General features: G+C 44.0%; 1 non-coding gene across 1 annotated transcript; it reads left to right on the top strand.

Annotated features, from left to right (window-relative positions):
- Positions 1-839: 839 nt before the first annotated feature.
- On the top strand, positions 840-1,037 carry LOC142654027 (U2 spliceosomal RNA). The gene has a single exon (XR_012848834.1). It is a non-coding gene; the product is annotated as a U2 spliceosomal RNA (small nuclear RNA).
- The last annotated feature ends 8,548 nt before the right edge of the window (positions 1,038-9,585 follow it).

The raw sequence follows: 9,585 nt of genomic DNA, 5'->3' as shown, positions 1-9,585 counted from the left end.
GGGAAAAACGTAATTTATGTAAACCAATTGCTTTTCAGTGCACAGGGTGGTATTTGTATGTTGAAAAATTTATTAAAAAGTTCCAGCTAGAGGATGTAAGAATGGAGAGATTTTTGAGCGAAAAGAATGTTGTGAGAAGTATGTGTATGAATAATGTGATGTGTTCTGTAAATGGTTTGAATTCGATGGAGTCTAAGTCTGTGTGGAAGAAGATTGTTACGTATGATGTGTCAAATAAGCAGAAAGATTTGTTATGGATGTCGGTACATGGAGTGTTGCCTGTAAGGAGTGTTCAGAAAAGAAGAGGTTTGGTTGCGTCTGAAAGGTGTCCGAGAGAAGGTTGTGGGGATGATGAGGATGTGAGCCATGTGTTTTGGTCGTGTAAGCATGCAAAGGATGTTTGGAAAAAGTTGAGTGGGTTGTGTGAAGAGTTGACTGGTTTGAAGGTTTTGACGTATGAAATTGTCTTGTTTGGTTTGTGTAGTTTGGGTAGTGAAAAGGATAGAGTGTTGTGGATTTTTCTGACTTGTGTGAAAGAAGTATTGTGGAATACGAGGAATTTGAATGTGTATAAAAGAGAAGTATTTGAGATGGAGGATGTGGTTAGTATGGTATTGGCTAAATTGTATTTTTATTATAAATGGGATCTAGAAAGAGGTATGGATGCGGAAGGGATATGGCGAATGTTAAAATGGAGGTATTTAGTTTGAGGAATTTTGTTTGATTTATCTTGTATTTGATGGAAAAATAAAATAATGAACCAGAGTGATGAGATTTTTTGAAAAATAGAGAGGTGGTTTGAACAACTACAGTTCTCGGTTTTATTCAAAAAAACCTGAATGGTTTAATAAAAAAAAATTAAAAAAAAAATAAAAAATAAAAAATCTGTTCTTATCAGTTTAATATCTGATACGTCCCCTATCTGGGGACCATATATTAAATGGATTTTTAGAACAGGGAGATGGAAATAGAGCTTGCTCTGTCCACTCCACGCATTGACCTGGTATTGCAGTATTTCCAGGACCGGTGCACCCTTTCCTTATGTGTTGACTAAAATCAGATTCCAAAAGTGTTTTTTTGTGTTTGCCATTGTTTCTGTCTTTCTGATGGGATCTCCCCTTTTAATCCCATTATTTCAACACCTGTTGGACAATGCATTTGTACAGTCATGTGTGATAATGAGCTAATTTATTAAATGCAATTAATTAATACATTGCCACCTCTTGTTGTGTGTGTGTCTTCTGTGTTTCTGTGTTTCCGGCATTTCACATTGGAACAGCTCATTCACCTTCCTTGTCTTCTCTCCGCCCTCCCTCCTAGGTAAGTTAAAGAGCTGCACCTGAGCCAGCCACTGATTGATGCAGCACCACAGTCAAATAGTGGAGTGGAGTGGAGTAGGGGAACAGCAAACAGCCATTAAAGCAGCCAGCCGCCTACCCGCCACAATGGACCTACCTGTGTACACTAGATGGATGTGATGGAATGTACTGTCGTCCCTACATTTCAAGAAGAAGTAAGAATTGCAGTTGCAACAAACCCTTGCTTGCCTACAAAGAGAGCAGCAATTTGGATTTGTTACTTTGTTACCTGGAAGAATAACAAACTGTGCAAGGATGGAGGTTGTAGGAGCAAGGAGAAGTTGTCTGTAAAGTTGGTGGATGCCTATTTTCCATTTTGCAGTCCCTTGTCTCCCTCTTGTGGCCTCCTGGAGGCAACTAGCTGTGCAAAAAAAAGACAGCCTGGCGGCCGGCTGTTGCAGTGTTGCCCTCTCAGGCAACACTGAGTGACTGACTGAGCCGCACCGTCTTATATAAAGTTCAGACGGAACTTTGCACGTGTCATAGTGGAGCCCTCAGGATTCCAGAGCCAGCTTTCTGACATCATAATGGGGCCTCAGAGATAAAAGCCTGGGCCCAGGCAGTGTTGGTCAGTGCTGCTCAGCAGGCAGCACTGGACTGGACTGGATTACAGCTGATACAAGGTGTGAAGGAACAAGGGGTGGCTGTGGGCATGCACTTGCTGCCGCTGCCAGTGTTTATCTGCATGGCAGGAGGGCATTTGGGCGTTGCCAGGAAGGCGTTTTTATGTAGATTCCTCCTCTTTCAGCACTGCATTGTGGTGCAAGCAAAAGAAGCAAATCCTGTCTGGCTTCCTCTCCGGCCTTTATTCACCTCCCGCTTAGTAGCTGTAAATGTGTGTGAGCCTGCAGGGCCCCATGGAATTGCCTAGGAGTAGGCTGAATCAATCGCTGCAAGGGGTGAACAGCAGTATTAGGCAGGCTCGGTCAACGCCCGGCCCATTCGGGTTATCGCTTCTCGGCCTTTTGGCTCAGATCAGGTTCATTGCCTGGTCTGGGCCGGGGGGTTCGGCCTTTTCGTGGAGTCCTATCCGACGTTTTTGGGAGCGATCACCGTGCCGTTGGGCATTCCTTTTCAAGATGGCAGCTGTGCGTAACACTATCCGTTTTGTGGTGAATGAGCAGAGGAGAGAAGAAGTTGATACTGGACATATCATTGAGAATATCCTTCTGGACCTGGCTGGAGTTAAGTTGGTAGAGGTATTCTGTATCCAAGCTTTCAGCAATATTGCTACATATGATGTATCCTTTTTTGAGGCCGCCTACTGTTTAAATGTATTTCAGTTGCTCAAGGAGAAACACATGCATGAGGCTTTAAAATCTATTGAAGTGCAACCTCTTTTTTCAGCAGTGGAGAAATGTATTACCATCCACATGTATAACCCATTTCTGGATAGAAGGCTGGTCAGGGCCTTCTTAGCTCACTACTGTACCCATGTTAGAGGAGGTGTGGAGCAGAAGAACCTATGGGGAGTTTTCAATGGTGATATTAAGTACTGGGTCAGGCTGAAACCTGACTCCAGCTGTATTGGAGGAGTGATGAATCCTCCTGCTAATTTTTCAATTGGTGGTAATAAGGGATATCTTTACTACCAAGATATGCCATGCTTTTGTAGATCATGTTTTTCCTACGGGCATACCAAAGATGCATGCAAAGGCAAGGTATGCAGGAATTGTAAAGAAACAGGACATGAGGCTAGTGCATGTATTTCCCCATCCAGGTGTGACATTTGTGGTTTGCCTGGTCATACCTGTAGAAAATGCCCAAAGGTGTTTCCCTTCTTAGGGCAAGAGAGAAGGACATGGGGCAGACAGGTGAGAACAACAGGTTCCCTTGCTGCCTCTTCTGATGTAATTTCAGAGCCTGCTGGCAGTGTTTCTGTGGCTGCTTCTCAGGACCCTGGGAAAGCTGGATTTGGAGAGGTTCTAACCTCACATACTGATAGCATGGAGTTGGGTGTGGTCCCTCCTGCAGAGCCAACTGTTGATGAGACACCTGTGGTTATACCTATGGAAGGTGAAGACACAGCGCCACCTAGTGGGTGTGCATACCCTGATAATGGTGCAAGTATGCAAATTTTGTCTTTCTCTAGCCCAGAGTCAAAAACGGAAGACTCAGCTAAAGTGGAGTGGTCAATATCGGAGGAGGACGAGAAGGAGGCCAGGATGCCTAGTGCCACTAGTGCGGAAATTTTCCACAAAGTTGTCTCAAAAAGGGGGAAGTCTGGAAAGGCGGTGAAGAGACTGAAGATAGGTTTGTTGGAAGATTCTGCTCATGCAAATCCTTTCTCATTGCTGGACAGTGACTCTAGTTGTAGCCCTAAGTCATCTGAGGTGGCCTCAGAAGTACCCAGCTCTCCTGGGGAAGGTTTCCTCAGTGAAGCCAATGTGGCGAATCTGGAAAGAGCTATGTATTTCCCTGGGACGTGATATGTTCTGGTTTTCTCATGGCTTTCTTTTCCACTAACCATACTATGCCCGCATGTCTTTGAGATTAAAGATTGTCTCTCAAAATGTACGGGTGTTCTCCTCTGCTCACAAGCGTGCTGCAGTTCTGGACTTTTTGGCCTCTAAGGGCAGTGACATTGTTTGCGTACAAGAATGTGGTTTATCAAAAATGCCTAGGAAAGAAGAATGGAAGTTTGGGGAAGCAATTTGGTCCTTTTCTTCCACAAATAGGAATGATGGAATTGGTATTCTCTTCAAAAATAATGAGTTTGTCATCAAACAGACTCAAATCATTCAGGAAGGAAGATGTGTCTGTGTGTTACTATCCTATAAGGGATGGCAGTTTAGGCTTATCAATATCTATGGCCATGCTGTGAAAACCGATAGGTTGGCACTTTTTGATAGTTTAAAATTTTTTCTACATGGTAAAGTTCCTGTTATTATTGTCGGTGATATTAACTGTATCCTGGAGAAGCAGGCCCGAGCTGGATCCACAGAGTCTAATGTGGACGCTACCGGAAGTTTGTGGAATAAAATTTTGCAGGACTTTGCTTTGCAGGACGCTGTCACCAGGAAACCAGGTCCATTTACTTACCATGCCGATGACGGAAGAACGGATTCTCGTCTGGACTTTTTCTTTTTTTCTACTTCAGCAATGAAATGTGTCGATTATGCGCAGGAGAGAGTGTGGTTTTCAGATCACGAGTGTTTGTTGGGGGTTTTTGTTATAAATAATTTCTTTTATGGTAGAGGGGTATGGAAGATGAATGTCAGTTTTCTGAGTGATGAAAGGGTAAAAACTAGGTTTGGGAAAAAATATGGGTTTTGGGTTAGGAAGAAAAGTTCTTTCTCTAATGTGTGTGAATGGTGGGTATGGGTGAAAAAAAAGATTGGTGGGTTTTTTAGACAGATAGGATATAGAAGAGCGAGAAGGAAAAGATTGCAATATTCACGCTTTAATATGCGGATGACGTTCCTTCATCAATGTAAAAATTTGGGTATGGATGTAAGACACGATTTAGAAAAAACAAAAAAAGATATTAAGGAGTGGTTCCGAGAGAAAGGGAAAGAAATAATATTTAGGTCTAAGGTGGAGGTTAGAGATAATCACGAGAAGTGCACTAGATTTTTCTTTAAAAAAATGTGTGGTGGGAAAAGTGGTATGAATGTGTTATTGGATAAGGATGATAAAGAGGTGTTTGGTAAGGATGTGATTGATGTGGTGTCTGATTTTTATAAACAACTGTATGATGTGAAGAAGTGTGATCTGGGTGACGATGATGAGTTTTTGGATATTGTGTGTAATTTTGTTCCTGAAAGTGAATGTGAGCTTTTGCTTGGTGAGATTATGGATGGTGAAGTAAAGGATGTGGTGGGAAGTATGGCCAAAAATAAGTCTCCAGGGATCGATGGAATACCAGCTGATTTCTATGGGAAATATTGGGATATAATTGGGAAGGATGTTATTGATGTTATGAGAGTGTTGTTTTCTGGGACGAATATGTGTGATGTGATGAAGAAGGGTATGGTAGTTCTGTTGCATAAAAAAGGAGATAAGAGACGGTTAGAAAACTGGCGACCAATTACTTTGCTGAATACGGATTATAAAATTTTTGCCAAGCTGATTGCGAATCGTATGAGAAATGTGATTGGGTGTGTGATTGATGAGGATCAGGTATGTGCGGTACCAAAAAGGAAATTGCATGAGAATATGGCGTTGGTGCGGGATATGCTTGAGGATTGTAAGGGTCGGAATAAGAAGGTGATTGTGTGTGCGTTAGATTTTGAAAAAGCGTTTGATCGTGTGGCGCATGTGTTTTTGTTCAAAGTGTTAGAGAGAATGGGTTTTCCGGTTCAGTTTGTGAGTTTGTTGAAGAAATTATACGCGAATGCAAAGAGTTGTGTGCAGGTGAATGGGTTTTTTTCAGAATCATTTAGTATTATGTCTGGTGTGCGACAGGGTTGTCCGTTGTCTCCCATCCTTTTTATTTGTGCGATTGAACCATTGTTGCAAATGATTAGAAATGATAAGGTTGTGAAAGGTTTGGTGGTGCCCGGGTGTGATGGAAAGCGTGTGAAAGCTTTGGGATATATGGATGATATTTGTGTATTGTGTGATTCAGTGTATGATATGTCCAGAGTGAAGTTGATTGTAAATATGTTTTGTATTGCGTCTGCTTTTAAAATAAATTGGGGTAAGAGCAAATTTAAAATTTTTTTCAGTAATGAGCGAGTGTGTGATTCTGATATGGAACAGGTGAATGGTGTGAAAATTTTGGGTATTGTGTTTGATGATGAGCTGAAAGGGAAAGAAAGTTGGGATGAGTTAGGTGGTAGGATTGTGAGAAAGTTGGAAATGTGGAGAATGAGGGATCTTTCTTTTTCGGGGAAGGTTTTAATTGTCAAAAGTATTATTCTACCTATGATTTTATATGTTGCTCTGGTTTTTCCTCCTGCTGTTGCTATGTTAAAAAAAGTGAATAGAGTTTTGTTCCTTTTTCTATGGGGGAGCGGGATTGAGAAGGCAAGGAGAGAAATTCTAATGAAAAGCAGACGTAATGGAGGCCTTGATTTCCCAAATTTGGAGATTTTCATTGGAATTAATTGTGTACGTTTTTTTGTAGAGCTTTTATTTAAGGAATCCAAGGCTTCCAGAATGTCTAAGTATCTAGCTGGAACGGTGATTCAGCGTCTAAGTTGGGAAAAAAGGAATTTATGTAAACCAATTGCTTTCCAGTGCACGGGGTGGTATTTGTATGTAGAAAAATTTATCAAAAAGTTCCAGCTAGAGGATGTAAGAATGGAGAGATTTTTGAGAGAAAAGAATGTTGTGAGAAGTATGTGTATGAATAATGTGATGTGTTCTGTAAATGGTTTGAATTCGATGGAGTCTAAGTCTGTGTGGAAGAAGATTGTTACGTATGATGTGTCAAATAAGCAGAAAGATTTGTTATGGATGTCGGTACATGGAGTGTTGCCTGTAAGGAGTGTTCAGAAAAGAAGAGGTTTGGTTGCGTCTGAAAGGTGTCCGAGAGAAGGTTGTGGGGATGATGAGGATGTGAGTCATGTGTTTTGGTCGTGTAAGCATGCAAAGGATGTTTGGAAAAAGTTGAGTGGGTTGTGTGAAGAATTGACTGGTTTGAAGGTTTTGACGTATGAAATTGTCTTGTTTGGTTTGTGTAGTTTGGGTAGTGAAAAGGATAGAGTGTTGTGGATTTTTCTGACTTGTGTGAAAGAAGTATTGTGGAATACGAGGAATTTGAATGTGTATAAAAGAGAAGTATTTGAGATGGAGGATGTGGTTAGTATGGTATTGGCTAAATTGTATTTTTATTATAAATGGGATCTAGAAAGAGGTATGGATGCGGAAGGGATATGGCGAATGTTAAAATGGAGGTATTTAGTTTGAGGAATTTTGTTTGATTTATCTTGTATTTGATGGAAAAATAAAATAATGAACCAGAGTGATGAGATTTTTTGAAAAATAGAGAGGTGGTTTGAACAACTACAGTTCTCGGTTTTATTCAAAAAAACCTGAATGGTTTAATAAAAAAAAAAAAAAAAAATTTCTGCATCTGGTTTTGTTGGGAGGTGTCCGGGGTACCCTGCTCCTTGGCCTTGGGGGATCGTCTCTTTTAACAGAGAGACTTCACCCCCTTGCTGCTATTTGGGGAGTGGGCTTAGCCCCCGGACAACGAGCGGCGATCGCGCCTTATCCAAGAGGTCAACCGGCCTTGAGGCGTTATAAGAGCATTCCAAGGGCGTTTATCGAGCTTCGTAGGTGTCTGGGGTACCCTAATCCTTGGCCTTGGGGGAGGGTTTCACTTAATTGTGGAATCTGAGCCCTTGCTGCTATAAGGGACAGGCTTAGCCCCCAGGCACTGAAAATGCCATTTACGTTTGGTTTCGCATCCGGGGACACCCGGTTGCGCCAGTCCGTCCGCATAGAGGTGGAAGAAGGCCATCGTCAGCGGAAGAACCTTCGCTTCATTGTGGAGGTGATTCTGCTGGACTTCCTGGGGCTGAAGCGGGCGGACATCCTGTGTCTCAACGACCAGGAAAGCCGCGGTCGGTACACCATATCCTTTACGGCCGCGGCATGTTGCGATAACATGCACAAGAGACTTTCTGATGCGGACCAGAGTGAGGAGCGGCTAAATGGACTGAACTTTTTATTCCTCTACGGGGAGGAAGAAGTCCCGCTCGTGATGTGCATGTTCAGTCCATTTGTCTCAGAGTGTGACATTGAAACCTTCCTCAGTCGTTACTGCAGGGAGGTCCGCTTCTCACACAAAATTTTGAACACCCAGAGCTTCTGGAATGGCAAAAGGAAATATTGGGTGAAGTTCCGCCAGGATCCCAATGGCATTGGAGGCTTACATCACCCACCCCAGAACTTTGCCATTGGGAAGAATCGAGGATTCTTATTTTACCCCCAGATGCCAATAGCCTGCCGGAACTGCTTGAGATATGGCCACACCAGAGAACATTGTGACCGGCCCCATGTGGTGCAGTGTAATAGGTGTGGCCAGGTTGGACACGTAGCGGCAAAATGCAGTTCCGAGGTATTGTGCAATCTGTGCGGCATGACTGGGCATGCTTTTAAAGACTGCCCCCGCAGAGCGAAATCTGGGCCACCCAGACCAGGGCCAGAGCGGCGGTTTGCAACATGTGCAGATGCTGCTGGTAATGCCCAAAAACGAGCATTGACGACTGAGGGGTCCAGGCCAAAGTCCTTCACAGCTCCATCGGGGGGCCCACCGATGTCAGCCTCGAGGGACGGCCATAGGGATTCCACCGGGTCCAGGCAGAGCAGGAGGAATTCTGACTCTGCTGGACATAAGTTGACCGGCACCTCTGCAGACGGGTCCTCTGCTCCGCCTGCAGTGGACCCTGTTGAGGCAGTGGTTAGCGACAGGCGTCGTGCTTCCGTAGGTTCTGCGGTAAGACCTGACGCCTGTCCCAAGAGTGTGGGCATGGAGCGGAGACACTCTGTGTCAAACGAGGGCTCTATTAAGAAAACCCCCAAACATGCTGGATTGGAGCCTCGTTTTGACCATTGCCGGTCAACGGGGGGGCCAGAGCAAAGTTCCTCCACTGCGGTTGTGGAGGGGCTTGCGATGAAGGCTCCCCATAAGCAGGCAAAGGTTGCCAAAAGTGATGGGACCTCACAGGCCCCTGTGCAGCTGCCCAGTAGAGACATCAGCGATATCTTCAGCCAGGGGCCAGAGATAGGTGAGAGCGACTTCGAGGAGATGGATAGGAGCCATTCTGCGAAGAGACAACGAGAGGAAGAGGAGTCCGGAGTTCGGAGGAAAGCTGCCTACCGGAGTTCAGACGAAAGCAGTGTGGGGGTTGGAGCCGCCCACGTATCTGGCTCTGACCCTGCCTACATTAAAGATTTATTGACCCCTCAAAAAGGGGGTCCAGATTCGCAGCTGATCTCCGAGTACGACTCTTCTGGTTCGGACTCTGACCTCAACTAAGATTATGTTGGTTCCTATCAAAGTCGCCTCACTAAATGTGAGGTCCCTAAAGAGACCTGTTCGCAGGACTGCTTTATTTTCATTTTTAGAGACTGTGGACTTTGACCTTTGCCTGCTTCAAGAATGTGGAATCCCTAATGACTTGGAATATCAAGATTTAAAGATGGACTGGAAACTAGGCCCCTCAGTCTGGTCTGGTGGAAATGACTGTCGCTCTGCGGGGGTTGGATTGCTCTGCCGAGGTCGTTTTATCTCCATCCAAACAGTGACTGAAATCATGCCCGGCAGAGCTAT

Source organism: Rhinoderma darwinii, chromosome 5 (genome assembly GCF_050947455.1).
Source record: "Rhinoderma darwinii isolate aRhiDar2 chromosome 5, aRhiDar2.hap1, whole genome shotgun sequence".
Lineage (NCBI taxonomy): Eukaryota > Metazoa > Chordata > Amphibia > Anura > Rhinodermatidae > Rhinoderma > Rhinoderma darwinii.
Note: the sequence above shows the minus strand (reverse complement) of the source record. Positions and strands in the feature narration are given on the sequence as shown.